This window comes from Amborella trichopoda, chromosome 9 (assembly GCF_054954075.1).
Source record: "Amborella trichopoda isolate Santa Cruz 75 chromosome 9, AtrichopodaSantaCruz75HAP2 v2.0, whole genome shotgun sequence".
In the NCBI taxonomy this organism is placed as follows: Eukaryota; Viridiplantae; Streptophyta; class Magnoliopsida; order Amborellales; family Amborellaceae; genus Amborella; species Amborella trichopoda.
Window position 1 is genome coordinate 27918009 of NC_142344.1, and position 26967 is coordinate 27944975.

The 26967-nt window shown below is 39.8% G+C and overlaps 1 protein-coding gene across 1 annotated transcript in view; it reads right to left on the reverse strand.

Moving 5' to 3' along the window:
* The window catches only part of LOC110006920 (uncharacterized), a 55217-nt gene extending 28627 nt beyond the window's left edge, over positions 1-26590 (reverse strand). The window contains exon 1 of the mRNA XM_088846774.1: positions 26474-26590. The gene's annotated coding sequence lies outside the window, so the exon portion shown is untranslated. The remainder of the gene's footprint in view (positions 1-26473) is intronic.
* Positions 26591-26967: the final 377 nt, after the last annotated feature.

Genomic DNA, 26967 nt, shown 5'->3' on the forward strand with positions numbered 1-26967 from the left:
TTAGTAATAGCTGGCTTCTTAGGAATGGGGAAGTATGAATCTCTTTGTTAGATCTTCATTTTATTGGGGTCTTCCGATGATCGTGGCCATGTATGATGAGTTCGTTCCCCAGAACTCAGTCATCTTTGCTGGTGCTAGCTTGGGGGACGAAGAATCGCCTGCCAGTCTTCAAAAGATTTTTGAGGCTTACCAATTGATCCATGCCAAGGCTAGCAATGGTTGGGTCACCTTCACCGAATGGGTGAAATTCTTTTGTGGCGACTATCCCAAAGGCAGTCGGGGTACTCCGAGAGGAAAAGGGAAGGCAGTTGTCAAGGGGACGCCTCCCGTGTATCAATCTGGGACCAGCGATGACTGTGTCTTTTTGGCTGCATAGTTGGCCTTATTTTTATGTAAGTTCGTGCTCCTCGGATGGGTAGATGACATTCGTCCAGGCGTATTGTATGTAGCCTGTGACATGGCCAAAGGGCGCGAGTATGCCCTTGCTCAGCCAGTCTTGTGTAACATTTACCATGGCTTGGAGGCCATCTCCCATGGAAAGGCCTACAAAGGCAAAGAGGGAGGGAATGACATTGTAGGAGGAGAGGCATTTCCTAGTAATTTTATGACTCTATTCCTCATGCATTACGTGTACGGGTGGCTAGGGGCCTATTTCCCTGACACCTATGTCAAGAACCAGATCCCGGGGGGTAAACTGTGGCCTTCTTGATGAGGATTGCTAACCAAAAAGGCTATCTTCCATACCTCAGGGGTAGCTAAAAATTTATTTGGGAATGACTCCTTAAATATGCGGTGGGTCCCATTTCTAGTGGGGAGCTACATCGATCGTTCTTTCATTGATGAATTGGGAAAGAAGATAGACGACGCCCCAAAAACCATTAGGGAACTCATGTTCATCTTGAGAATTAGAGGAGGAGTTCTACCTTATCGGACTTCACATAATGCCAGACTAGAAGGGTATTTCTCCCACCGCTTCACCCGTCAGCATGGGCTTCATCAAAGTTGCCCCTTCTCCATGTTTTTCAAAAAGTGCCGAGGCAAGGTGAAAACGGGGAAAACAAAAGAGCTTGGGACTCTCCATGAGTGCTAGTTTCTAAAACACATACAGACCACCTGGTCCACATGTTTAGAAATGACTGAGATCAGCAAGTATGTGTTACCTCACTTTTGCAGGAGGGTTTGAATGACTACGGCTTATGCGAACTAGTGGAGGATCACCAGCAAGGAATACTGAGATGAGGATTATCCTTGGAAAGGAGAGAACGACAACTGGTGGCAGGAGACTAGGCAGAGGAGAGTGGCGGATCCTCTTGCTCTTGACGAAGTCTTTGTCTTGGAATATCCCTCGAACTGGCTAGCTCTAGGGATCCCTCGAGAGATATCAGCTGATGACGTCGCGCCAGAATTTCTAGCCATGAAACAGAGAATTGGGAGCGTCTTTGATAAATTCAGTTCAATATTTGAATGGGATGAGGGCCGACAGGTCCTTGGTTATGAGAAGCGTCCCACACAGGACCTGAACACACTGATTGGGAGTGGTCCTCATAGTAGACTGGTTGATGGCCCCTCCCAAGGGGAGAATTCTGAAGTGGCCGCTCCTTCCCAGACAGGGGAAAAGAAAAGAAAACGCTCCATCGCTACTGACATTCGTGTGTCGCCTCTAGTTAGTGGGCGGACTCGAAGGCGTTGGTTTGCCAATGTACCTGTGATCTCAGAACCAAGAGGTAGCTTTTCCTCCTCTAATCATTTAGCAACTCCACTTGTGCCACCTTCTGCACTTTCACCACCACCTTTTGTCTCTCCTGAATAATCTTCTTCTTCTTTAGAGACTGAATCAAACGACTCCGACCCTTCTAAGCCCATTGTTATTCCTTCTAATAGGGAAGTGACTCCGGATCTTGGGGAGGTGCCTCTGAGTCCAAGGGTCGTTCCTGAGTCGGAGCAAGCTCCTATGGAGACTGGCAAGGCTGGAGGTCCCAACGCAATTGCTCCAGGAAAGGAATCTGGTGCCGATGTGGCCTCTATGCTTTAAGGGTTTAATGCCTCGACTTAGATAGAGCTAATGATTCAAGAAGAAGGGCCTGTAGTTAATGATGACCCTCAGTATTAAGAGGTCGCTGCCTCCAGAGGGCACAGATCATGAAGATGAAGGGATTGAAATTTTCGTGGCTGAGGTTCTGGTTGCTGAGTGTTGGCTATGTGGCCTTTCAAGGCCTTAAAGTCAATAGTCTTATGCTCAGTGGGAGTTAGAGAGAGACTGAATCTGGGTGCTTGGCGTACTGGGAGTATTTGAGGCATTGAGGGTATGCATTTTGAGAGTGTGAAATCTCAGAGAGGTGTAAGGGTCACCTCTCAGTCAGAGCTATACTGATTAGAATGCCGCATAGTTGATGTGATAAGCTAGGGCTTAAAGAATCCAATTTAAAGTATTTAAAAGAGTATTTGCCCTGTATGGAATGGTCGGCTCATGGGACATAAGCCTGTATCCTGACATGAGACTGTTCCATGGCATGTGCACCCGCAGTCATATGGGGAAGCCACTCTTCTATAGTATTATACGACATAAAAGAGCTAGTGCGCATGTGCTTTGAGAGGACCCCTATATTTGAGTAGGAACATGTCCCACATGGGTGCACCAGTAATCCATAAAACCCCTGGTGACAGGAAGCTTTGGCTCAGTAACTTTGATGTGACCAATTATATGTCTCTACCATAGACTGTAGAGCATAGATCCATTGGGTCGGCTTGAGACACCGATGAAACGTCATTCAAGTTAGTCTAATGGAAGACTCCGACTAGTGTTATAAATCTAGAGATCTCATTTAGCTTTGGCCCATATTAATCTTAAATTGATGAAAAAATATTTTATAATAATGAAAAAATTGTTTAATAATATTGAGAGATTATTTAGAGAATTTTTGGGATTTTTGGAGATTTTTTCTGTTTTTTTTTAAACAATAAAATATGATTTTCAAATTTTTTTGACAGAAATACCAAACGAAGACATTTTCTAGGGATGCCACATGGATCCCATAGGGATGCCACGTGGCACCCCCACCTCCCCACGTGTGTATGACATCATGATGATGTCATATCTATGAGGGGACCTATTTGTCAATAATGTTTTGTTGGTATTATGTTATAACATGTTATCTTGTTATTTAAAGTGTTATATATTGTTATGACTTAAGTTTGATTTAAGTCACATTTTTTTTTTTTGCTCATTTATTTGATTTTTGGCATGTGTGAAGTCATGGAATTTTGAGAATTAATTTAATTCATATTAGTATCCACATATGATTTTGTAGCATGTGAGTATATCTTATGCGGGACCACCTTATAGGCTTGACCCATATGAAACTTTAGTGTTATTAAAATCCTATTAGTGGTGTCATAAGATATTTTATTCACATGTGTGGGTATCCCATATTACCTTTATGTCCATGTCCTTGTATTTTATTGACTCTTACAAATTATTCAAAAACAATGGGCATAAGTGCAAACATGAATTTGGACTTAATGGAAAATAAAATATAAAGCTAAGGGCTTCAAGGTAAAATGACTATAAACCTAGGTTTTAAGCAGTGAAAGGTGTCAAAAGCTCATCCATTGATCTTGGTGATAAGATATGGATGAGTGGCTTGGATAAAAGCCTCTCATGTGTCATTGATCTAAGGCATGAATGATCAAGATCAAATCCATCTTTATGATCTAAGTATAAAAGTAACTTATGGGATTAATTATAACCCTAACTTGAGTATTCAGAGAGACCTTGAAAAAAATGTGGTCACCCATGAGACTGTCTTCTTCCTTGAGCTTTCATTTGAATCCCTTCTATGGAGTAGTCCATCATTTATGTGATCAAGCCCATACTATTGCTTCATTAAGATATTGATTTTTCTTCTCATATTTTTAACTCCTACCTCATTTTCATTATCAAAGTTTGCTGTAATTCTTAATTCTGTAATTCTTAAAACTTGATATTTGAAGAGTCCCAAAGCAATAGCGTCGTCTATACACATAGTATGTGTAGATTAACTTGCTTACTCCATGATCTTGAGTACTTTCAACTTGATTTCTTGATCTTATTTGTTTTTCTGAAATTTTTACTGAGAATATACCACGGATGAGAGGTTTCTTTCATCATATTTGAGCATAAAAAATAGTCCATTGAGTTCCCTTTTTAATGTTGAAAAGTTCGTGCGATCCTTTATGGACCACATGATGTAGTTTCACCATAACTTCCTTATTTTGTGTAGTATCTCTCTCAAAATTTGAAGGGCTATTTTGATACATCTCTCTCATGTTTTGATCCCCATTAAGTGAAATAAATGTGATCATTTGCTTTTCATTGGATTGATCTCCTTGAGTTATTATTATCACCCGTCCCTTAGACAATGGGACCCGTCCCTTAGACAATGGGACAAAATTAAGTTCTCAAAAGACTCTTTCGTGGCTCAGGTACAAGGGGTTCGAACCATGGTTTCCCTATATATGTTTGCATGTTGATTTGATGTATTTACAATTATTAAATGGATTCATGATTGGTTATATTGAATATGTTGTGTGAATATTGAGATTGTTTTTTAATCTTGCCGTATGAGCTTAATGCTGTGCAGTATTGTTTATGTGAATTGAAATCTTATTGAATTATTATTATCAAGTGTATAATGTGTATGAGATATTATGGTATATGATGAGGATGAAGAATGGGGATGAAGTTATCATATAATTTTGATATAATGAGGAATTGCGAGTGCAAGTCATGCAATATGTTGTAGAGATGTACAATGTGAATATTTGAATATTATATTCAGTTTAATTGAATTTTTGAGTAAGGGATTTGTAAGAGACCTATTAGTGTTGAATTTTATTATTCAAATGTGAATAAACCTTGTTTGTAGGCTAGAATATATGTATTATGGTTTTGTATTGAGATATTCATGCATTTAAACCCTTGAGTTTTTATACAATGAAAGTTTTTTAAAAGATTGCATTTCTAGCCTATTGGTCTTATACCATCAGCACTGAGGGTGCAGGCCAGATGGAAGAAACCATGCTTGGGGCTGAATCGACGATTGGTGAAGTCTTAAGGGAAGAGGCTGCTTCTGAACTTGCCAATGTTGACATGGCAGTTCAGGACGGTGAGAAGCATGGGGAACAGGTTTCTTTGGAGGCAGTTGGAACAGAACTGGAGGCCCCCATAAGCGAGGGCCAAGGTAGCGAGGCTGGTATTGAAGAACCTAGGAAGGTTGAGGTTGGGGCTTCTTCAAAGTCTGAGGGGCAAGAGGCTCTAGACTTTGCTATTATTCTAGAGCCAGTGGCTCAGATAACTATCGCTGCGATAAGCCTGATCATTGAAGTCGAAGCCTCTTCAGTAGTCGTAATCCCAGCAGCACCATCTAGGCCCGGGGTATTTGGTATGATTGTAGGCATGCTTCGAGCAGGCCTTCAGGGTTGAAGAGAGTTACCTTTCAATGAGCTGGGCGACACTTTAGGCAAACTGAGGGAATTTGCTGCGACTACTGCGGTTGAGAGTGCACCAGAAGTCCTTTCCCATTTTAATGCAACCCTGAATGAGTTGGAGAGCTAGCGGTCGGGAATACTACATCATGAGGCATAATTCAACAGGCTAGCCTCCGTGGAGGAATCAATCTTGTTTCGTTTCGAGAAGATAGATTCTTGCACTAAGAAGAATGCCACAATGACTGGCTGTCAGCAGGATCTCAAGAGGGAGGCACAAGGCAGCTTCAAGAGAATGAAATAAGAGAAGAGATGCGAATATTGAGGCAGGAATTTGCTGGTCTTGAGACGGAGATGATCCAGAGGAGGGCCTTGGAGGCCTATTTGGTTACAGATTTGTTCGATCTTGCTTGCAAGTCCAAAACCATGGCGATGGAGGAGGAGACCCAAATGGTGGCTGAACTGAAAGAGGGTGTCCTGGGCACTAAGACTTCTCCTGCGGCATGCAGCGCAGAGTTCAATAGGATAATTGATCAATTTTTAAAATGAATTTTATTTTATTAACACCTGTAAAAGTTTTAATTGATGAATAAAGTGCTTTTTTTTTCTTCTGGTTGACTTTGCTATATGATTTCATTCTCCTCCTACTTTGTTGTACTTCATGCGATTTTATTTTGAACGCCTCTCGATATATTAATACCTTAGGCCTTGTTTAGCTCCATGACGGGGCTGCCTGGCTTGTATAGCTTCGAAATGGGGAGTCATTGCTTTTTCTCCTCTTAATGTTTGTTGGCCAAGTGCTCATAGTTCATTTTCCTCCATTTGGTGAGCCTGCTCACTATAGATAGTCCAGTTAGGAGGGGCTTTGGACTCTTTTAGTGGTGTGTTCACTTCAAACCCATCATAACTTTTTGTCTCATGCACGAACTCCTTGAGATGTTTTGACGCGATATGCATGACCTTCAATTGACTATGGAGACTGCGAACTGCGCTTCTTAAGTTTGCTAGGGGATCTTGCCCTTGAGGGGAAGAAGATTGCCCTTTCTCAAAATGCTTTCCTCCCCCCTGACCCAGGAAGAATAGAACTAACTGCTGATCACTGATGCAAAGAGCATCCTCTATGCTTATAGCAACCGGATTTTGAAGAATCTTTCGAGGCGGTTTGCATGCCACTTCTGCTTTCAATAGTGCAATTGGGATATGCAAGACTTTTTGATGGTCCAGCGTATAGGTGATATTCGGAGCTGGGAACACTATCCCCATGACTTGCTCAATCTCAAGAACGACCTCTGATTCATTTTTTGGCCAAGGTGGCTCAGAAGTGGGAACATAGGGTGAGGAATCCTTTTCACCAATGTTGGTTGATGGTTTCTTCAGGGATGATGGTTGGGATGTTAGAATGAATAGGGGTTAGAGGTTAAATTATGCCCTGCCTTTATTCCTCTTTGAACATCCTCAACATCTTCATGAGCGGCAGATGTTGTCTTCATTGTAGACTTGTGACCTTCATCATTAAGCTTCTAAGGCGACACCAGATCTATGAAGTAATATCTAGCATCAACGTAGTGAGTTTCGGCTATAGGGAATGGTCTTTTGTTAGCATAGACCATATGTTGTCTCCTATCTTGGCTATACTTGAAGCATTAGTGCAATGTCGATGGAACCACCCCTAGTCATAGAGCCATGGCTGACAGAGGAAAATGTTGTAGGAAGTGTTGGTGTCGATTACATGAAACTAGGCATAATCGTTCAGCTCACCGATCTTAAAATGCAGGTGAACTGTGTCATCTAGCTTCTCTCCTGACTGGTTAAACCCTTGAACTGTGACATGGGTCAGAGTAAGTTCTTCGGACCCTAACCTTAATCGAGTAAGGATCCTCCTTGGAATAAGGTTGATTGCCGAACCTCCATCTAACATAATTCAGTTTATGGGGCATGCATATAATTCATCGGTAACAAAGAGAGGGCGATTGAGAAACTTTTCTCCCAGCTATAGATCATCCTCTGAAAAGGTGATTGACATACATCCTTCTAAAATCATCGGGTCCACTTCAATAGGTTCTACTTAAGTCTCGTACACCTCTGGGTTAGAGAGACCCTGAACCAAAGCCATCAGATATCCTTCGAGAGCATGAGGGCGTCGTAGATACTGAGAAGAGCTAAAAGCTTTCGGAGATGCCCTATTGCATCATATTTCACCTTTTCTTGATCAAGGCCTTGTGCACCTAGTCCTGCCATTGTTTTGGGTGGTATGTTGGGTTGAGGAGCAGTTTTGGGTGGAAGAGGTTTATTTTGGCCTATTAGTTGATTTGATTGCAAAGTGGGCTTGGTTCGGGTGATGGAGGTTTGAGGTTTTGGAAGTGGTTGAGTATATGGGATCAAAGGTGTCCCAGGGAATTGGAGAATAGGTGGATCGTTTGTGGTATTGGGATTGGGAAGGAGCCCAGAGAGCCGTAAGATAGGCAGATTAGTCTTTTGATTAGGGAGCAATAACGGACTAGGAAACTTCATGGTGCCCGACTTCTATGGTGGAGGCTGCAGTGTCCTCCTCGATCTGAGATTTATTTGCCCCGTGAAGGGTGATGCTCCTGAGATTTGCACCATGTGGCAAGTTTCTTGAGACTAGAACATTTCCCTCTTGATTCTCTTAGCCTCTGCTCAAAGTCAGGCTTAGGGGTCCATTGGGGTTTCTTTGGCTTCGAATTTTTATGCTTCTTTGAAGAAGGTGGCTCTGCCTTTGCTTTAGCTGCCAGGGCATTAGTAACTGTCAGGAATCCTGCTTGCCTGTGCCAGGTGCTTAGGAGCCATGATTTTGCCTTCCGGATCTAGATGATCTGGAGGCACGTATCTCAGGTTTCTGGTGAACCCAAGGTTTGAGATTGCTCTATCAGAACCCAGCTCGAGAGTAAGGGCATGTATACCAATCGATGAGAGAAGAATTTTAGCTGGGTTCGGGACTTATTCGGCTGGCTCATGTGGGCGTCCTCTTATATCATGAAGAAAGCCCCGCAGCTGCTTTAGCTGGTTTGGAATCACCCCCCTTGACCTGCAACCCTCTTATTTCTACACAGCACTTCTATGGTTAATTTGTAAGACAAGTGAGTCAAGGAGACCCACCTTTTCTTAGGGCAACGTACATTCATGTAAGAGCATGATGAAACATTATGTTTTAGATAAAGATAGAAAAGAAAAGAGAAGCTCGACAGAGAGGTGAAGCTAGCATGACACCCGGACAATTATCGACTCGGAGTGGTAGCAAGATGGCTATGGACCTTAGGACTAGCATGCCGGCAATACTACTCAAAATCGAGACCGATATGACAGTGCTAAGCTAGATCTACCCTCAGTCAAGTTAGAAGATAAAAGGATGAAGAGAAGAGAGAGACGACAGAGGGAGGAAGAATCCAGACAGCATATCCTTGGCGAACAGTGATGGCTCCTAACGAGGTTCACAACAATAACTTCTCATAGGTCTCGTGACGATTACTTGTAGTAGGGCGCACGATGATGAACGCAGGGAAGCGTGGAAGAAACCAGTGCGCGGTGACGAGTATTTCCTTGACCCTCTGCGGACGGTGATGGCTATTGCCATCTGCAACTGTCATGCGATAGGGTGAAGCCACTGCGGGCGGCGATAGGCTTCGTTACCCGCGTCCTTCACTGAGGCACTTAGGATACATCTGCAGACGATGATGAGTAGTGCCATCTGTAGGCTTTGCAAAAAAGTTAGAACATAGGGAGAAAGAGACGCTTCATGGAACTGTCATCGCCATGCGCGACCTGTGAGGCTACCATAGACGCATGCATGGCACTGCCACTGCTTTGCATGGCTTCTAAGGAGAGCTCAGATGGGGAAGAAGAAGAAAGAGTAGAAGAGAGAAAAGAGGAGAGAGAAGAAAGAAAAAAGAAGAGAGAGAAAAGAGAGAAGGTTTACCTCGAACTTAGGGGTACCAGTCAAAAGTTTCTCTCACCTCACTCTCTCTCAAGTGTGACATAATAGTGGGAAGAAAGAAAAACTATATTCAGTAAAAACTCTCTCTTTTGCAAGGAGATTAATCCTCTGTGTGTCCTTTAACGTACAATACTGGTACGTATATATTGAATTTGTCCCAAACATGGGTGCAAATTGAATTAAGAAAAATAGAAAATAAGGTGCAAAATGATAGATTTTCCCCTTCCTAACAATTTATGGAATTCCAAAATAGTTCCTATGTTGCCTTAAAGCTTTTGTGATCTTGCATGAACGATCCGAGGTCATTCTGAGGCCCTCATAAGATGATTGTTTTATTGTAGGGCTCGACATGGAAATCGATTTGATACCAACTTTGAGCCATGGATCGTGTTTTTATTTCATGATTATGTGACTTGAAATTTGAGTGGATCTTGAAACTTTGGATCGAAAGTGTACTCATTCCTTGATGTTTTTCAATGATTTCTTCACTTAACTACACTAAGCATGTTGTTACGATAGCGGGGCAACAAACACAGCTCGATTCTGTACTCGAACGAACATTTTGCAACGTTGGAATTTTGGTCAGAATCTGGAATTCTGGTGACAGAATTTGTAGTTGATTCATCGGCTTCGTGTTAAGAATTTGACCATTCATCATGTACTAAGTTCGGGTCAATGATAGCCTTAGACCTTATGCCCACAATGGAATTGGTCTCGCGTCGATCGGGAGTACGAGCACCGTGATCTGGCCCCTTGAGTGAGATACAATGCTGCTGAATTTCCTGCACTTTGTTCACGGATCAGTAACTTCTCTCCATATTTTTTTCGCGCTTAGTTGTCATCACGGGGAATAGAGTGCGACCACTCCTGTTTCACTCTTTTGCCTATAACTTCTTTTTCGAGTGTCCGTTCAGGCTAAAACTTGACCCCTAATCAACTGTGCTAGTTCCAATGGTTGTTGTCTCATAGTAAATTGAGACACTGAAAATGTAGCTCTAGTTGTAGTGTCCGTTTCAATGTGCTAAAGGCTGATTTTACCGGAACTGTTTCTCAGTTTGCACTGTCTTAGACATGTCAGAATGTGACGAAACTTTGCAGGAGACATTTGAGAGATCTGATGAAGATCTTGGCTAGTTTGGGGGCTATTATGAGACCATCAAAATTTCCACTGTTTGCTAGGCGTTTATTGAGCGGGGCTCCATGTTGATGAAAAATACCTTCCAATAGTATGCCCTGCCGAATGTTGTGCTTCGAGATAATTGAGAAGTACAATCATTTACGGATTTGGAGGGATCTTGTCGAAGTCCTCACCCTCAAGGGACTATCAGGCCTTTTTTGAACTCCAAGTGCTACAAAACTTTGGTTAGCATTGTTCGCTGCTACACCAGGTTTGCTTTTGATGCTCAGGGTATCTCTGTAGGTGGGGTCCAGTCGGGGGCTTCTGACCTATCCTGAAAGTCTGGTCTCATGTAGGCTAGGGGGTTTTTGCGAGACGTACCCTGAAGCCTGTGATAATTTAGACCCTAGCTTCGTCAGTTTCTTGCCTTCATGATGGTCATTAACATTTTCGGAGGGATCTTTTAATCATTATCCTCACCCTCAAGGACTCTTGTTGTTGTTGAACTAGGGATATCTTATGCGGTTCTCACTCCTTTATGAGCCATGTTGAAATGTGGGGGATCTTATACTGTTCTCACCCCCTGATGAGCCATGTTCTTGAGAGATCTTATGCTGCTCTCACTCCTTGATGAGCCAAGTTGAAACGTGGGGGGTCTTATGCTGCTCTCACCCCTTGATGAGCCATGTTCTTGGGAGATCTTATGCGGCTCTCCCTCCCTGGTGAGCCATGTTGAAACGTGGTGAATCTTATGCGGCTCTCACCCCCTGATGAGCCATGTTCTTGAGAGATCTTATGAGGCTCTCACTTCCTGACGAGCCACGTTGAAAACTGGGGGATCTTATGCGGCCCTCACCCCTAATGAGCATTGTTGAGAGATCTTATGCGACTTTCACTCCCTGATGAGCCATGTTGAAACGTGGGAGATCTTTTGCGACTCTCACCCCTTGATGAGCCATGTTTGCTAGGAGATCTTATGCAACTCTCACTCCTTGATGAGCCATGTTCTTGGGAGATCTTATGCGACTCTAACTCCTAGACGAGCCATCTGGTGTTACGATTAGATGCTTGCTTTTGAGGATTTTAGGCAGACCTCATTAGCCAGGATCTTGATGGTTTGGAAACTAAACGTCAGCTAAGGCGGCAGCCGTGTGTCTTCCTGTCTTGTCTGTCCAAGCGCCCTTTTACGAGATTTCAATTGAACAAGTGAAGTGGCACTATGAAGATGATTTTCACCAACTCTTGTTATTTCTGGACTCTTTTACCCATGAGCTACAGTCATGTCCACCCTTTTCATCCTTTTTTACTCACGATGCCCTTTCGGGGTTTTCACCGTGCTTGGATTTTGTTTTCCACGGAACTCTCTTACTCATGGTTTCGTGACCATGCCTGTCCGTCATTTTTACTCATGGCATTCCCTTGTTTAGGTGTACACCATGTCCTTTTTTTTAAAATGCATGTTTAGTGTTGTGCCTTTGAGACCTGTGCAAAGACTTTTAACTTCATGCGGCCAGGACATGCATTATAGTTTAGAAGAGAGAAAGAGAGAGAAGAGAGAGGGGTGGAGAGAGAAAGTTGCATGCTCGAAGGGTACCAACCCTTTTCTTCTCTCTCCTCTTTCTCTCTCCAAGACGTACTCACTAGCTCAAGCAAGAATGGAAATTTTATTGAGTCCTTAAAGAATGAATCGAGCGTCCTTTTACAATGAGGCATTGCCTGTTTATATAGAATTGTTCCCAAACATGGGTGGATTGATCAAAACTAGACCTAATTGCTGAAAATTAAGATTTAATTGAAGGAAAAGAACTTCTAAAAATGGGTGAAAAAAGACTTTTTTGCCCCTGCCTAACAATGTGTGGAATTTCAGAACAGTCCCTATTATTGCTCGAGATCTTACTTGATCTTCCATGGCTGACCCGAGGGTGTTCTGATGCACATTTGAATGAAAGATTATTGTTTTCTTGTAGAGATCAGGATGACGATCGATTTGAAACCAATTTCGAGCCATGGATCGTGTTTCGAACCACGATCACGAGACTTGAAATTTGCTTAAATCTTGAAAACTTTGGATCGATGATGCGCTTGTTCCTTGATGTTTTTTTGTGATATTTTCATCGTAGCGCACTAAGAATTCCGTCACGATTGCGTGGAAACAAACGATATGCGATTTGGAGCTCGAACGAAGATTTCGCAACTTTTGAGTTTTCGGCGGAATCTGGAATTCGACAGTCAGAAGTCGGCTTCGTGCATGAAATCTGACCATCCATCATGTATGGGGTTGGGAACAATGATAGTCTTAGACCTTACGCACACAATGGAATTTGTTTCGTATTGATCCGTTGCACGGGCATCCTGACTTGGTCCATCGAGCAAGGCATGTCATTGCTGAATTTTCTGTAATTTCTTCACGGCTCGGCAACTTGTCTCTAGCTTTTCTCCCTGCTCGGACATCGTCTCGGGGTGTACCACATATCGAATTGTTTGTCTTGATGAGACGAATACACTCACCAAATTTGGGAGCGATCTGACTTGGAACATGTGAGTTAGGGACCTCGAAATTGATTGCCCATGACTGTAAAAACAGCCACCTTTAATGGTGTTTTGGTGCAGTGAGGCCACACGTGAATAGTATGCGGCCCTTTCTATTTCAATGTTTTGCTCATATCTTTGTTGTGGAGTGTCCGATTAAGCCGAAACTTAACCCAAAGGGATTTTCGACCATGCCGGATCTAATGGCGATGGTCCCATAATGATTTGAGATACCAAAAATATTATTCCAGTTGTAGGGTCCTTTTCAGGGCGCAAGAGGCCGTTTTTCTGAAAACGGTTCCTTTGTGTTCACTGCCTTAGAAATGTCTGATCGTGATAAAACCTGGCAGATGGTCTTTAAAAGTGTTGATAAAGATCTTGACCAGCTCTGGGGTCATTCCAAGACTTTCGGGAATTTTCACTATTTTGTAACCTTTATTGTCCTGCTTCCTACCAGGGACCAAGGTGCTGAAAACTACGTTCAAAACTCACACGTTCAACAAATTCTACGTATGACACCTCAAGCCTTGCTACGTCGACTTGACAACCGTCATCATGACACACGAGTGAATGACAAAAGTTGCCACGTCCTTCTGCACCGCTTGACACACAAGCGAATGACAACTGTCGCCTTCCCTGCGACGGTCTCCTGCGACGGTTCGTTCCCTATCTTTTTGGTTTCTTGCCGAAACTTCTCTTCCCCACCAAAAAACCTCTGCAAGGCCACCGAAGACATCATGAAACCACCTAAGCCCCCAAAAAAACTCCCAAAACAGACGGAAATGCCCACTGTTGCACTTCTAGCCTCTCCAACCCGTAAAACTACGGTCCGGATTCACTGTATACAGGGCAAAACCCCTTGCATTCACTGAGAAATTGCTGAAAATCGTCAAAAAACCCTCGGGTAGCTCTTTTCTCTTCCCTAAATCAAAGCCGGAGTTCACTGATTCCCCGGTGAGCTCCCCTTTTTCCACTGATTCCCGGGCAAAAAAGCTCCTTGTTTACTCCTTTTGCTCGCTCTCCTCCTACAAACTTCACCAATCCCCAGCTTGCTTTTTCTTGCCCAAACCTTCCCTTGAAAAACCTTGCCAAAATCCTTGGTTGCTTGCTGGAGCTTCCACCACAAACTCTGCCCACTGTTAAAAAAATTTTGTTTAAGTTTTTACCTTCGGTGAAAAGTGGGGAAAATGGGGTTTTACCCGCTTATATAGCCTATGCTCTCTCCAAAATGCCCCTCGCAATTTGGGAATCCCATTCACATCCAGGAGATCAAACGATAGTGAGCCAGGATCGGGTCGGGCTCCGGCCGAAGCCCAGAAATAAACCCACGCTCAGTGCCGGTTGTGTGTGTAAAGACTTCAGCACCGCCCATTTTGATTATGACTTTAGCGTTGGCTATGCGCTCGAAGCCCCAGCACTAGCTGCTTTCTTTGTAAACTCAACGCTAGTTGTGTGTTCAGACACTTAGAACCGCCTGAGTTTCAACAACCCTAGTGCTGGTTGTGTTCACACTATAGCAGAGGCCATCCTCAGCGCCGGCTGAGTTGTTAAGAAGTAGTGTTGGCCATTTTCAGCGCCGGTTGCATTTTCGAAGACTCGTCGCCGATTGAGCACTCATAAGAAATAATGGTTGTTGCACCTAGCGCCGACAGTATTTTAAGAAGCCTAGGCTGAAGCCGTGTGTGTCCTATTGCTATCCTCAGTGACGTTGCACCTTGACAATGACTTATTGAACCTAGGTCGATCAAAATCAGGTCATGACTTGTCATCCTCAATAGGAGAGCCATACTTGTACTATAGCCTATTATCCCTAGTGGAGTTAGAGTCATTTTTGCTGCTGCAACCCCCAGTGGTGCCTCACGCTTATTTATTTTGTCCTCAAGGATATAAAAGACCCACATTTGTTTCCTAATCCCCAGTGACGTTGGCTTCCGTTCGCCATCCCTCATTTGGCCACCATCTTCATCTGAGCCCTCTGCTTGTGAATGGCCTTAACCGTTTTATCCCTAGGAGTCGGATTGCCATCCACCGGCCTATTCCCCATGAAGCTCCACCTACATGACGACCCATACAATGGTCTAGATGCACGACCCTAAACTGCATGGTTCAAACTATATGACATTAAACTATAGCAGAGGTCTAATTGCATAACCTTAAACTGCATGGTACTTGTTGCATGACTTTAAAACTGCATAGCTATGGTCTAGCTGCACGACCCTAAACTGCATGGTCCAAATTATATGGCCTTAAACTGTAACGGAGGTCTAGTTGCATGACCTTAAACTACATGGTCCTAGCTGCATGACTTTAAAATTGCATAGCTATGGTCTCGATGAACGACCCTAAACTGCATGGTTCAAACTATATGACCTTAAACTGTAGCGGAGGTTTAGTTGCACGACCTTAAATTGCATGGTCCTAGCTGCATGACTTTAAAACTGCATAGCTATGGTCTAAATGCACGATCATAAACTACATGGTCCAAACTATATGACCTTAAACTATAGCGGTGGTCTAGTTGTACGACCTTAAACTGCATGGTCCTAACTACATGACTTTGAAACTGCATAGCTATAGTCTAGATGTACGGCCCTAAACTGCATGATCCAAACTATATGACCTTAAACTGTAGCAGAGGTCTAGTTGCACGACCTTAAACTGCATGGTCCTAGCAGCATGACTTTAAAACTGCATAGCTATGGTCTAGATGCGCTACCCTAAACTGCGTGGTCCAAACTATATGACCTTAAACTGTAACGGAGGTCTAATTGCATGACCTTAAACTACATGGTCCTAGCTGCATAACTTTAAACCTGCATAGCTATGGTCTAGATGCATGACCTTAAACTGCACGACCCAAACTATTTGAGCTTATAGCAGAGGTCTAGTTGCACGGCCTTAAACTGCATAGTCCTAGTTGCATGGCTTTAAATTTACATAGTTATGGTCTAGTTGTATGACCCTAAAACTATGTTATACGTCCTAATCGCATGACGTTAAAAGGCTCAGTACCATGGTCCAAACTATATGACCTTAAACTGTAGCGGAGGTCTAGTTGCACGATCTTAAACTGCATAGTCCTAGTTGCTTGACTTTAAAATTGCATAGCTATGGCCTAGCTGTATGACCCTAAAACTATAGTACACGTCCTAGCTGCATGACGTTAAAAGGCTCTCTAAGAGAGAACAAGAGAGAGAAAATTACCCATCTTCTTAAAGAGAGAAGAAGAAGAAGAAGAGTGAGAAGCGTGCTATAGAGAGGAAGAGAGAACATTTTCTTTTAAAAAGAGTACCTCCAAAAAAGAAAATAAGCATCTGAGAGAAAGAGAAGAATCTTCTCGAGAGAAATCGTAGAAAGAGTAAACCCTTTAAAAGAAATATGAGAGTTCAAGAAAGTTTGTTTCTTAGAAGGACATTGCAACTATTATTTTCATAGTGCATCTGTCTCTTTTTCTCGTGGACATAGCCCGAAAAGGTTAACCACATAAATCTCTGTGTTACTAAGTAAGCTATTTTATTTTATTTGTTTTATTACATGTTTTCCCACTTATATATACACATCAATTTGTTTTATTCTCTGTCCCATAAATTTGAGTGTCATTGTGTGCATCCGCATTGGTGCGATGGGGCTCAACTGGGTAAGCCCAACAAGGGGTATCAAAGCACGTTTCCCTTGACTTCGACACACCGCTCGGTCTTCCCTATCATCGTTTTTGGTATAGCAAACCAAGCAGTCGTAGGATGTGTAAGGAAGAACACCTCCTTGTAGGACTAGCTCATATTTGACTATCGAACGGAGTGTTTTGGGACACATTGTCAGTTAGAGGCTATCGGTGAGTGATCACTGTGCAAAGAAAGTCTTGACCGACTGACCGTCAATCATCACCTTGACCAACAATGAAGCACTTTAGTGTTGGTGACACATCAACTGACGGTGACATCCTGACAACCAGTGAGTGCTTGACCGTTGATGGATACATAACCATCGACAAATACTTGACCGTCGATGAATTGACAGCCAGTGAGTGCTTGACCACCAATGAATACTTGATCGAAGACAGATACTTGATCGATGATGGATACTTGACCGACGAAGAATACTTGACCGACAATGAGAGCTTAACAGATATTGAATCTCCTTGACTGCCAGTAAATAGAAGAGAGGGGTGTGAAAGATAATGTGTGTTGATTAAAGATGGATTCTAGTACCGAGAGTAGGATGGTATCGCTCAACGAGAAGAATTGGATCACCTGGAAGCCAAAGATGGAAGATCTATTCTATTATAGGGACTTCTACACACTCATTGAAGGGGTAGAACACAAGCTCGAAGATATGACAAACGATGAGTGGAAGAGACTAAACTGAAATATTTTTGGAACTACCGACAATAGTTGAAAGAAAATTTATTCAACCATATGTCAATGGAGACATCTGCCAAGTCATTGTGGGATAAGCTACATGAAGTTGTTCCTGGAAGATGAGCTACAAGCTATATTTTTTCTCGGTTCACTGGTGGATAATTAAGAGACTCTGGTAGTCACTGTGATTAACTCAGCACTTGACGGGATAGTTACCATGAGTCAGGTCGCTAGCAGCCTATTGAATGAGGAGACGAGAAGAAGATCCTCCAACACATCGAACTCGCAAGCTTTTGTCACAAATCGAGGAAGGTCTGGGAATGAGACCAAAATAGATTTAACCAATCTAATGATAAAGCTAGATTAAAGACTAGAAAGGGGATCATATGCTTTCTTTGTGGCAAGGAAGAGCACATCAAGAAAGAGTGTCAGATGCTAAAAAAAGAGCGGAATGATGACAAGGTCAAGAATGATGGCAGGGAAACCACTGCAGTGACTACAAATGTTGGATTGGTAAAAAATTGTGGTGATAGATGAATTAAGTTCATGCAACTTAAACTAGGTTATAGATACCAGAGCATCATTTCATGTTACTCCACATAGACGATATTTTACTTCTTATAGAGCTGGAGATTTTGTCAAAGATTGTGGTAAGGGAGATGTACACATCAAGACTGATATTGGGAAAAAGCTTGAGCTAGAAGACATCAGACATGTACCAGATATCCATCTGAACCTCATCTCATGAGGGTGTTTAAATAATGAAGGATACCACACAATGTTAGGTAAAGGACATTAGAAGCTGACAAAGGGATCTCTTGTCATAATAAAGGGCAAGAAGTGTTATTCACTCTATAAAACACAGGTGTGAATCTCTAAACCTGTGGCACATGCGACTAGGCCACATGAGTGAAAAAGGAATGCAAATCTTAGAAAAAAAGTAGATTCTTCCCAATATCAAGAATACATCTCTAACCCCATGCGATCACTATTTGTTTGGCAAACAACATAGAGTTTCTTTCTCTAGCAAGAGCTCTAAAGATACAAAAATCCATGATCTTCAGATGTATGAGGTCCTATGGATGTGAAGTCGCTTGGTGGCGCATCATACTTTGTCTTCTTCATCGATGATGCGTCAAGAAATGTGTGGATGTACTTTATAACATCGAAGGATTAATTGTTTGAGATTTTTCAGAATTTCCATTTTAAGGTGGAAAGGAGATAGACAAGCTGCTAAAGTGTCTCACATCTGACAATAGGGGGAATACACCTCAAATGCTTTCAAAAGCTATTGTGTCAAGCTTGGCATAAAGAACGAAATGATAGTGTCATATAACCCCCAACATAATGGTGTAGCAGAGAGAATCAATCGCACCATTATAAAAAGAGTTAAGAGCCTTCTATCCACCGCCAAATTACTAAAGTTGTATTCTGGTGAAGCAGTCCTCACAATCTCTACCTAATAAATAGGTCCCTATCATTTCCTATAAATGGTGAAATCTTAGAGAGAGTTTGGATCGGAACGGATATCTTTTATTCACAATTGAGGGTGATCCGGTGCAAGACATTGGTGCACATACCCAAGGAGTAAATTTCCAAGTTGAATGAAAAAGCACTCCTATGCAACTTCTTAGTGTACTCATATGAAGAGTTTGGGTATAGGCTATGAGATCCTGAGTATAAGTAGGTGATCAGGAGTAAAGATGTGGTCTTTGAAGAATACCTTTCAATCGAAGACATGAAGAAGTCAGAAAAGCCACGAATCTTCAATGGTTCAGAACATAGTTCATCATACCGTGGTACATAAAGATGGGGGAGAAGTACAATAAGAAGATGAGTCCCAAGAGTTTGACATGCTAGTTCCAGATGAAGTGGAGCAGGGGCAGCAACCTATTCAAGAAATGCCACCTACAACTAAACTGAGAAGGTCCTTTGCATAAATTGTATAACAAATACCCCGCAGCAGAGTATGTCCTATACACTGAAGGGAGTGGATCAGAAAGCTACCAAAATGTTTAGGCCGAGAAACACAAAAGGGTGTGGGTTAAACCTATGTAAGATGAAATCGAATCAGTGCATAAGAATTACACCTATGACCTGGTAAAGTTGCCTAAAGGAAAGAAGACATAGGAATTAAGTGCCGAGTAGAACCCTTTTATTGAAAAGAAGAAGGAACACACACAAAAAGTACCATACGTATTGGTCGTAGGAAATTTGATGTATGCCATGGTAAGCATGATGCCATATATCGCACACACAGTTGGCATGGTGAGCAGATTCATCGCCAATCATGGCAAGGAACACTGGGTAATAGTCAATTGGATATTCAAATATTTCAAAAGAATATCGAAGGTTTGTTTAACTTTAGGGGAGAAAAACCTGTGCTATAAGCGTACTCAAATAAAGACATGGCCAGAAAACTAGACTCTAGGAAGTCAATCTCGGGATACCTGCTTACTTTTGCAAGGGGAGCTCTTTTATGGTAGTCCAACCTACAGAAGGATGAAAAATTGTTTCTACTAGAGAAAATCCATATCAATAGGATTACGTCAGATATGATGATGAAGACCTTAGTCAGTGGCAGGCAAGACTTGTGCAGAAGCAAGGCTAATATGGGTGTCATTTAAGAATCTGGTTGATTTGTAAAAGGAAACCTCCCTCCTGGGACTGGAGGAGGAGATTGTTGAGTGTCCCATCCCACAAAGGAGGGGCATCAATGAATTGTTTCCCAATATTATGGGGATACCGTGATCACAACTCATTTGGTTGTTATGAGTAGATAACCACTCATGTGAGTTGGGATAGTGAAAGATTCTATCATTCTCTCTCTTAGAGAAAGAGGATCAGGATATCTTCCCATAAGATAACAAAATATCATTTCTTATAAAAAGGGAAAACCTCACATAGTATTAAGGTTGTTGTCTTTACCCACTTTTGACTACTTCTTTAGGCACACCACTCTTGATGTACTAGAAAAATACAGAGAGCATTCTCTGATATTGAAGAACAAGAGAGAGAAGCATGTTAGAGAGAGAAAGAGAGAAATTTTTCTTTTAGGGAGAGAGAGAAACCTCCAGAAAAGAAAATAAGCCCTGAGAGAGAGAAACCCTCTAGAAGAAATCGGAGAGCTCAATAAAGTTTGTTTTTTTTTAAGAGTATTGTAACTATTATTAATAATGGATTTATCTCTTTCACCAGTAGACATAGCCTGAAAAAGTGAACCACGTAAATCTCTGTGCCAATAAGTTATTTTATTTTATTTATTTTATTTCATAATTTCCACTCATACACACAATATTTTGGTGTATTTTATGTCTCATAAATCGGTGTTTCACTGCGTGCATCCGCATTCAAGAGGGATAGCTGGATTGGGTGAGCCCACCAGCAAGAACACATAACATGCTAGAAAGATAGAATATTGAGGAAATAGGATGGCTGATTTAAAACATGACGTATAAAATTATTCCAAAATAAGGAAGAAAAGAAAAAAAGAATGGAATTATGCAAACTAAAGAATAAGAAGGATTGAATTAAGTTACAGATGAAGAAATGAAATTAAATGAGCTTAAAGATAAAACAACGTAAACAATATAATAGAAAAAGGAACAAAACAAATAAAGGAAAGTGGATACCCAGATGGAAAAGGTGGAAGGGGAGGTAGGAAAAAAGGAAATGAAGTGAAAGTCACAACTTTTAGTCTTTTGTATCCCAACTAACCTTTGACATTTTTTGGTTCCCCGCCCCCCTTATTCTAGTTATTGGATGTTGTTTTAGTAAAGTTAAATATGATTGGTATTGTAATTATCTAGGGGCTCGTTTGGCTCATTGGATTCGGTTTTCCAGGAGTCACTTTTCCTGGAAAATGTTGGGCAATCGTGTTTGGTTCACCTAGATATGACATTGCTATTAGAATTAAGATTTCCATGGAATTCTTGAATGCTCATTCTAAGCCTAAATTTTGGAAATCTCAATTCCACCAAAATAGGTGGAATTGATAGTTCATAGAAATGACCCATTTTGCTATTGAAGAATGAAAACATAATAAAATTTTAGAGAGGAAACTATATCAAGTTTTAGAGAGAGAACATATTAAAAGTTTAAAGAGGGAAACTATAAAAATTTTAGAGAGAGAAAGTATATGAATTGTTTTAGAGAGAGAAAATACATGAATTTTTTAAAGAGAAACTATCTCAAAGTTTTAGAGAGAGAAACAATCTAAAATTTAAAGTTTGAGAGAGATCAACTTGAAATTTTAGAAAGAGAAACCATCTCAAATCTTAAGTTTTAAACAGAGAGAGTGAGTATCTTAAAATTTTAGAGAGAGAAACTACATTAAATTTTAGAGAGAGGAACTACTTAAAATTTTTTAGAGAGAAATATCTCAAAACTTTTAGAGAGAGAAACCACATGAGATTTTAAGCTTTAGAGAGAGAATGTAATAAAATTTTAAAGTTTAAAAACTATATCAAATTATAGATAGAGAAACTACCTGAAAATTTTTAGAGAGAGAAACTATATCAAATTTTAAGTTTTAGATAGAGAGAATATCTTAAAACTTTCGAGAGAGAAACTATATCAAATTTTAGAAAGAAGTACCTGAAATTTTTAGAAAGAAAAACTATTTCCAAATTTTAGATTGAGAAACTATCTCAAATTTTAAGTTTTAAAGAGTGTATAGTAAAATTTTAGAGAACAAAACTTCATGAAAATTTTAGAGAGAAAAGAAATTAAAGTTTCAAAGACAAAAAGCATCTTAAAATTTTAGTAAGAGTAACTATATAAAATTTTAGATTGAGAAAGTTTCTAAAATTTCTTAGAGAGAGAAACTATCGTAAAATATTTAGAAAGAAATGATCAAATTTTAAGTTTTAGATAGAGAAAATACCTTAAATTTTTTGAGAAGGAAACTATATTATATTGTAGAGAACGCAACTACATGAAATTGTTTAGATAGAGAAACAATATCAAAAATTTTGTAGAGAGAAACAATCTCAAAATTTTTAAAGAGAAAAACTATCTCAAATTTTAAGGATTAGAGAGAGAAACTATCTTAAAACTTTAGTGAGAGAAACTATATTAAATTTTCGATAGAGAAAGTACTTGAAATTTTGGGAGAGAGAAACTATTTCAAAAATTTAAATAGAGGAACTATCTCAAATTTTAAGGTTTAGAGAGAGAATTCATAATAAAATTTTAGGGAAAAAACTACCTAACAATTTTAGAGAGGGAAACTAATTCAAAATTAAAATTTTAGAGAGAGAAATCATCTTAAAATTTTAGAGAGTAACTATATCAAATTTTTGAGTGAAAAAGTACCTAAAAATTTTTAGAGAGAGAAATTATCTCAAATTTTTAGAAAAATATCTCAAATTTTTAAAAAAATATCTCAAATTTTAAGATTTATATAGAGAAAGTACTTTAAATTTTTAGAGAGAGAAACTATATCATATCTTAGAGAGAGAAGTCACATGAAATGTTTAGAGAGAGAAACCATCTGCAAATTTTTATAAAGAGAAATTATCTCAAATTGTATGTTTTAGAAAGAGAAAGTATCTCAAAATTTTAGAGAGAGAAACTATATCAAATTTTAGAGAGAGAAAGTATCTAAAATTTTTAGAGTAAAACTATATCAAAATTTTTATAGTGAGAAACTATCTCAAATTTTAAGTTCTTGAATGAGAGTACATTAAAATTTAGATAAAAAACCGTATCAAATTTTAGAGAGAGAAACTATTTCAAAATTTGTATTTTCTTGATTTCTACCGAATGCAGTCCAAATAGGATATACCATATTCAAGGAAATGTAAATTCCAGAAAATCTCAATTTTGAGATTGACTTTTCCAATGATTGAAAAATCCAGAGATCCAAACGGGCCCTAAGAACATATCGCTGGAATATTACCCAAATGAGAAATTATCAATACTACTATACAACCAGAATTTGTCCTTGCTTATATATGCACTATATAACTGATGTTAACGTTAATTCCTCTCAGTGTTGGCAGCTGAGAAAGCACACTATGTTGCAAGAGACCCAACAAAGGCCTTAAAGAAGTACATCGTAGAGAAAGAATCAGAGTTGAAGGTTATTAACAAGAAGATCGACGAGGTAGTTGAAGATGCAGTTGAATTTGCTGACAAAAGCCCTCTCCCACCTCGAAGCCAGCTCCTTGAGAATGTGTTTGCTGACCCAAAAGGCTTTGGTATTGGACCTGATGGACGGTACAGATGCGAGGACCCTAACCATACTGGAGGTACTGCCCAAGTTTAGACATCCTGAAGGGGTCCCACTTGTGGAATTTAGATTCAATTTCTGCTAGATCTGAAAATGAAATTTCGCTGGGGATAGTAGGCCTGTGCAAATGAGGGCCAAAACATCATTCTTGAACCATTACACAATATGTACATATGATAGCCATATTGGGAAAAGAGTCACCATTGAGGGTGATTCATATACATGTGCGAAAGATGACCCTATGCACCGTAGAGTTGCGGTTGCACTTGGTCTCGGATTTATCTCTAGTGCAGAATCTGTAATGCATGGACTAATATTATATCCCCTCACTTATTGGCTGACTATAGTGGCCCAATCATGAGCCCCTACGATGGTCTGTGGATCATGGGAACTGCTGGGTCAGTTTGAGAAAGTGAGTGATGAATATAGTCCACAGTAGAAGATGGAGTGATTCAGTTATTTTATAATTACTTGACCTAGTCTGATCCGATACCCATCAAAATTGTTTAGAATAAATTATGTTGATGTTGAATGACTTTTAGATTGATTATTTGAATTTTTAGAAGCCTCTAGATATTTTGTTTACACAAAATGGATTTATAAATAGAAAGAGATTCAATTTTCAGTATTTTAAACATTCAGAGAAAAAATAAAAGAATAAATATTTACTATAAATCATAATTATATTATTATAATTCACTATTAACTAGGGGCCCAATGGGGAGTCCACCATAACACCACATGGGGGCCCATGAGTGGGGCCCACATGGGGGCCCATGAGTGGCACGTCCCACATAGTGCATATAGTTTCCTATTTTCAAACCTTGTAAATCAAGGCATTCAATCAAATATAATAGTTTGGAAAGTTTGAGATTCAAGAAGATTTGAATATTCAAATAAAGCATGTACAAATATTTATATAAGAGATAGGAAAGTATGAAGTATTTTTTATATTTTTATTATTTGGTGGGATTAGGTTTAGGAAGCTGAAAAATAAATTTTTAGCATCTTCTTTTGAATCATGATAGTTGAACGAGATTAGAGATTGTTAGAGAGAGAAGGCATGATAATAGACAAGATTTGGGGAGAGAAAGGGCATTGATTAAAGTGATAAAGCACGATGCTATAAAGAGTTAGGGAGAGATTCATTAGAGCAAGAATGATATATTAGAGAGGAGAAAAAAGATTTAAAGAAATAAATGGCATAGTTAGAGAGAGAGAGAGGAGGTAGAGACAACAAAGACTTGCTTAGAGAGCGAGAGGAATTAGAGAGAAAGGCAAGGTTAATTCAGAGAGAGAGAGGGAGGTAGGGAGAGAGAACATGGGAAGCAAAACCGGAGAGAGGTGAACTTCCTAAAAAAGAACAATTGTTTCATGCGAGTCGGACCGTATTTTTACAATATATGGTCCAGGAATATAAAGAAATATTTTGTAGGAACCAGTCCTTCTTTAATACAATTTAAATTTGCACTTGAGTCTATAAGGGCTATTTTTTGAAAATTGAATTTTGTTTACTACTACGGTAACCGGTGTGTACCATCTCTATGTTATGATTTATCTATAGTACTTATATATTTCATTTCTTCTAGTCATTGATTTGTAAGAACATTACAATTTCCTTGTTGAGGACTCGGGTTTTCTTCCTTATTCGGTTTTATCTCCGGACTATTTTGAATTAGATTTGAAGTTCCTGTTTTAAGACTTTCTTCCTGGTGTTTGGATTGTATAAGATTTTTCTTATAGCCATTCTTTAAATCAATAAACGATTTTTCACTTTTCATTTCACTATCTTCTCATCCCTTTTGAGAATAATCATTTTTCATTTCAAGAATATGAACTCTAGTTTTAAGAGTTGATAATTCTGCTTTGACTTCCTTAATCTCATTTCTAAGGTCTTGAACAGTTGGCTCTCTTTGGGTATGATCAGATTGTTGAACTATAGGGTTTTCTTGAGGTTTAGGACTATTTTTAGTCATATTTATATATTGGATATAGCTTCTTTCCTTGTTTGGTGATCTTCTATTTTGTCAATAAGATCAAGAATTAAATTTTCGTCTTTGGAAAGAACATTTACTTCTAGGCCATTCATATTTAGAATTGTCTTATAGTAATCACAGTTGCAATTATTATTGCTATCTTCGTCTTCTGAAGTTGATGATTCATAATCAGTTCTTGAGATTATCAAATGTCCATCCTCAATGGTATCAGCATACTTTCTTCTTCTGTATCTGATGACTCATCAAAAGAAGTTTTGGGTTAAGAAGAATTTGACACAATTGCTTATTTAAGCCTTCGTCTTCTTTTTGGTACGACATTTATTTTTATAATGCCCAACTTTTCCACAATTATATTATATACACTAATACTGGTTTTTCTACACTCATTATTGAATAATCACTTTTAAAATAAAAATTTCCTTTTTTGTATATTTCATATACAACCTTGGGAACGTTCCAATTTTTTATTTGTTTTCAACATTGCTTATTTATTACTATTTACTCGCTATTATGAACATGTAAAACATTGTTATTATTACTACGAGACAATGATGTTAGAATGTTAGCCCTTTAAATAATAATTTTTTGTTCACTAACGTCTCATAACAATGAACAGGAAATAGTTCCTTTAAATACCCCTAACTCTACTGGTTCTTTGGGTTAACAGACTCACTGTGACTTTGATACCAACTACGCACAAACACATAAAACGACTATGTACAAATGCATAAACACAACTGCATACAAACAATGATACTGATATAACTAAACAAGCACGATTGATTTACAAATTACAAACTGAAACTGAAATAATACACTTACATAGATAAAGCTTGACATACCACCAAAAGAACTTGATACACTGAGATGGACCCGAGCCAAGAATAATGTGGAGATACAAGCACTTAGATACTCACATTTACAAATACTCAGACTTACAAATGCTCAGACTCTCAAGCAACTGATGCCCTCCTGTCTTAAGGATTGCCTTTTATTGACCTAATATTGGCAGACTTCAAGTTGTCTTAAGTCCGGGTCAATTATTGGAGAATCTTTAATAGTGACATAAAGGTGTCGGTGAGTCACTGTAACCTTTTTCCTGTAGCCATTATCTTTTGTCGGGATACGTGTCCTGAATAGCGGTTGGAGTCATACCGTCCCATTCTTATCGCTAGTACTTTACTTTTAGTAAAGTAGATACCTGATGTCTACTAAGTGAGGTCAATTCCGTAGCAATCATCACCATTTAGATTATCTAAATCTTCCTCTCCTTTGTCCTTTGTAGATGTAGTTGATGTGGTTAGGAGTTGTTTCTT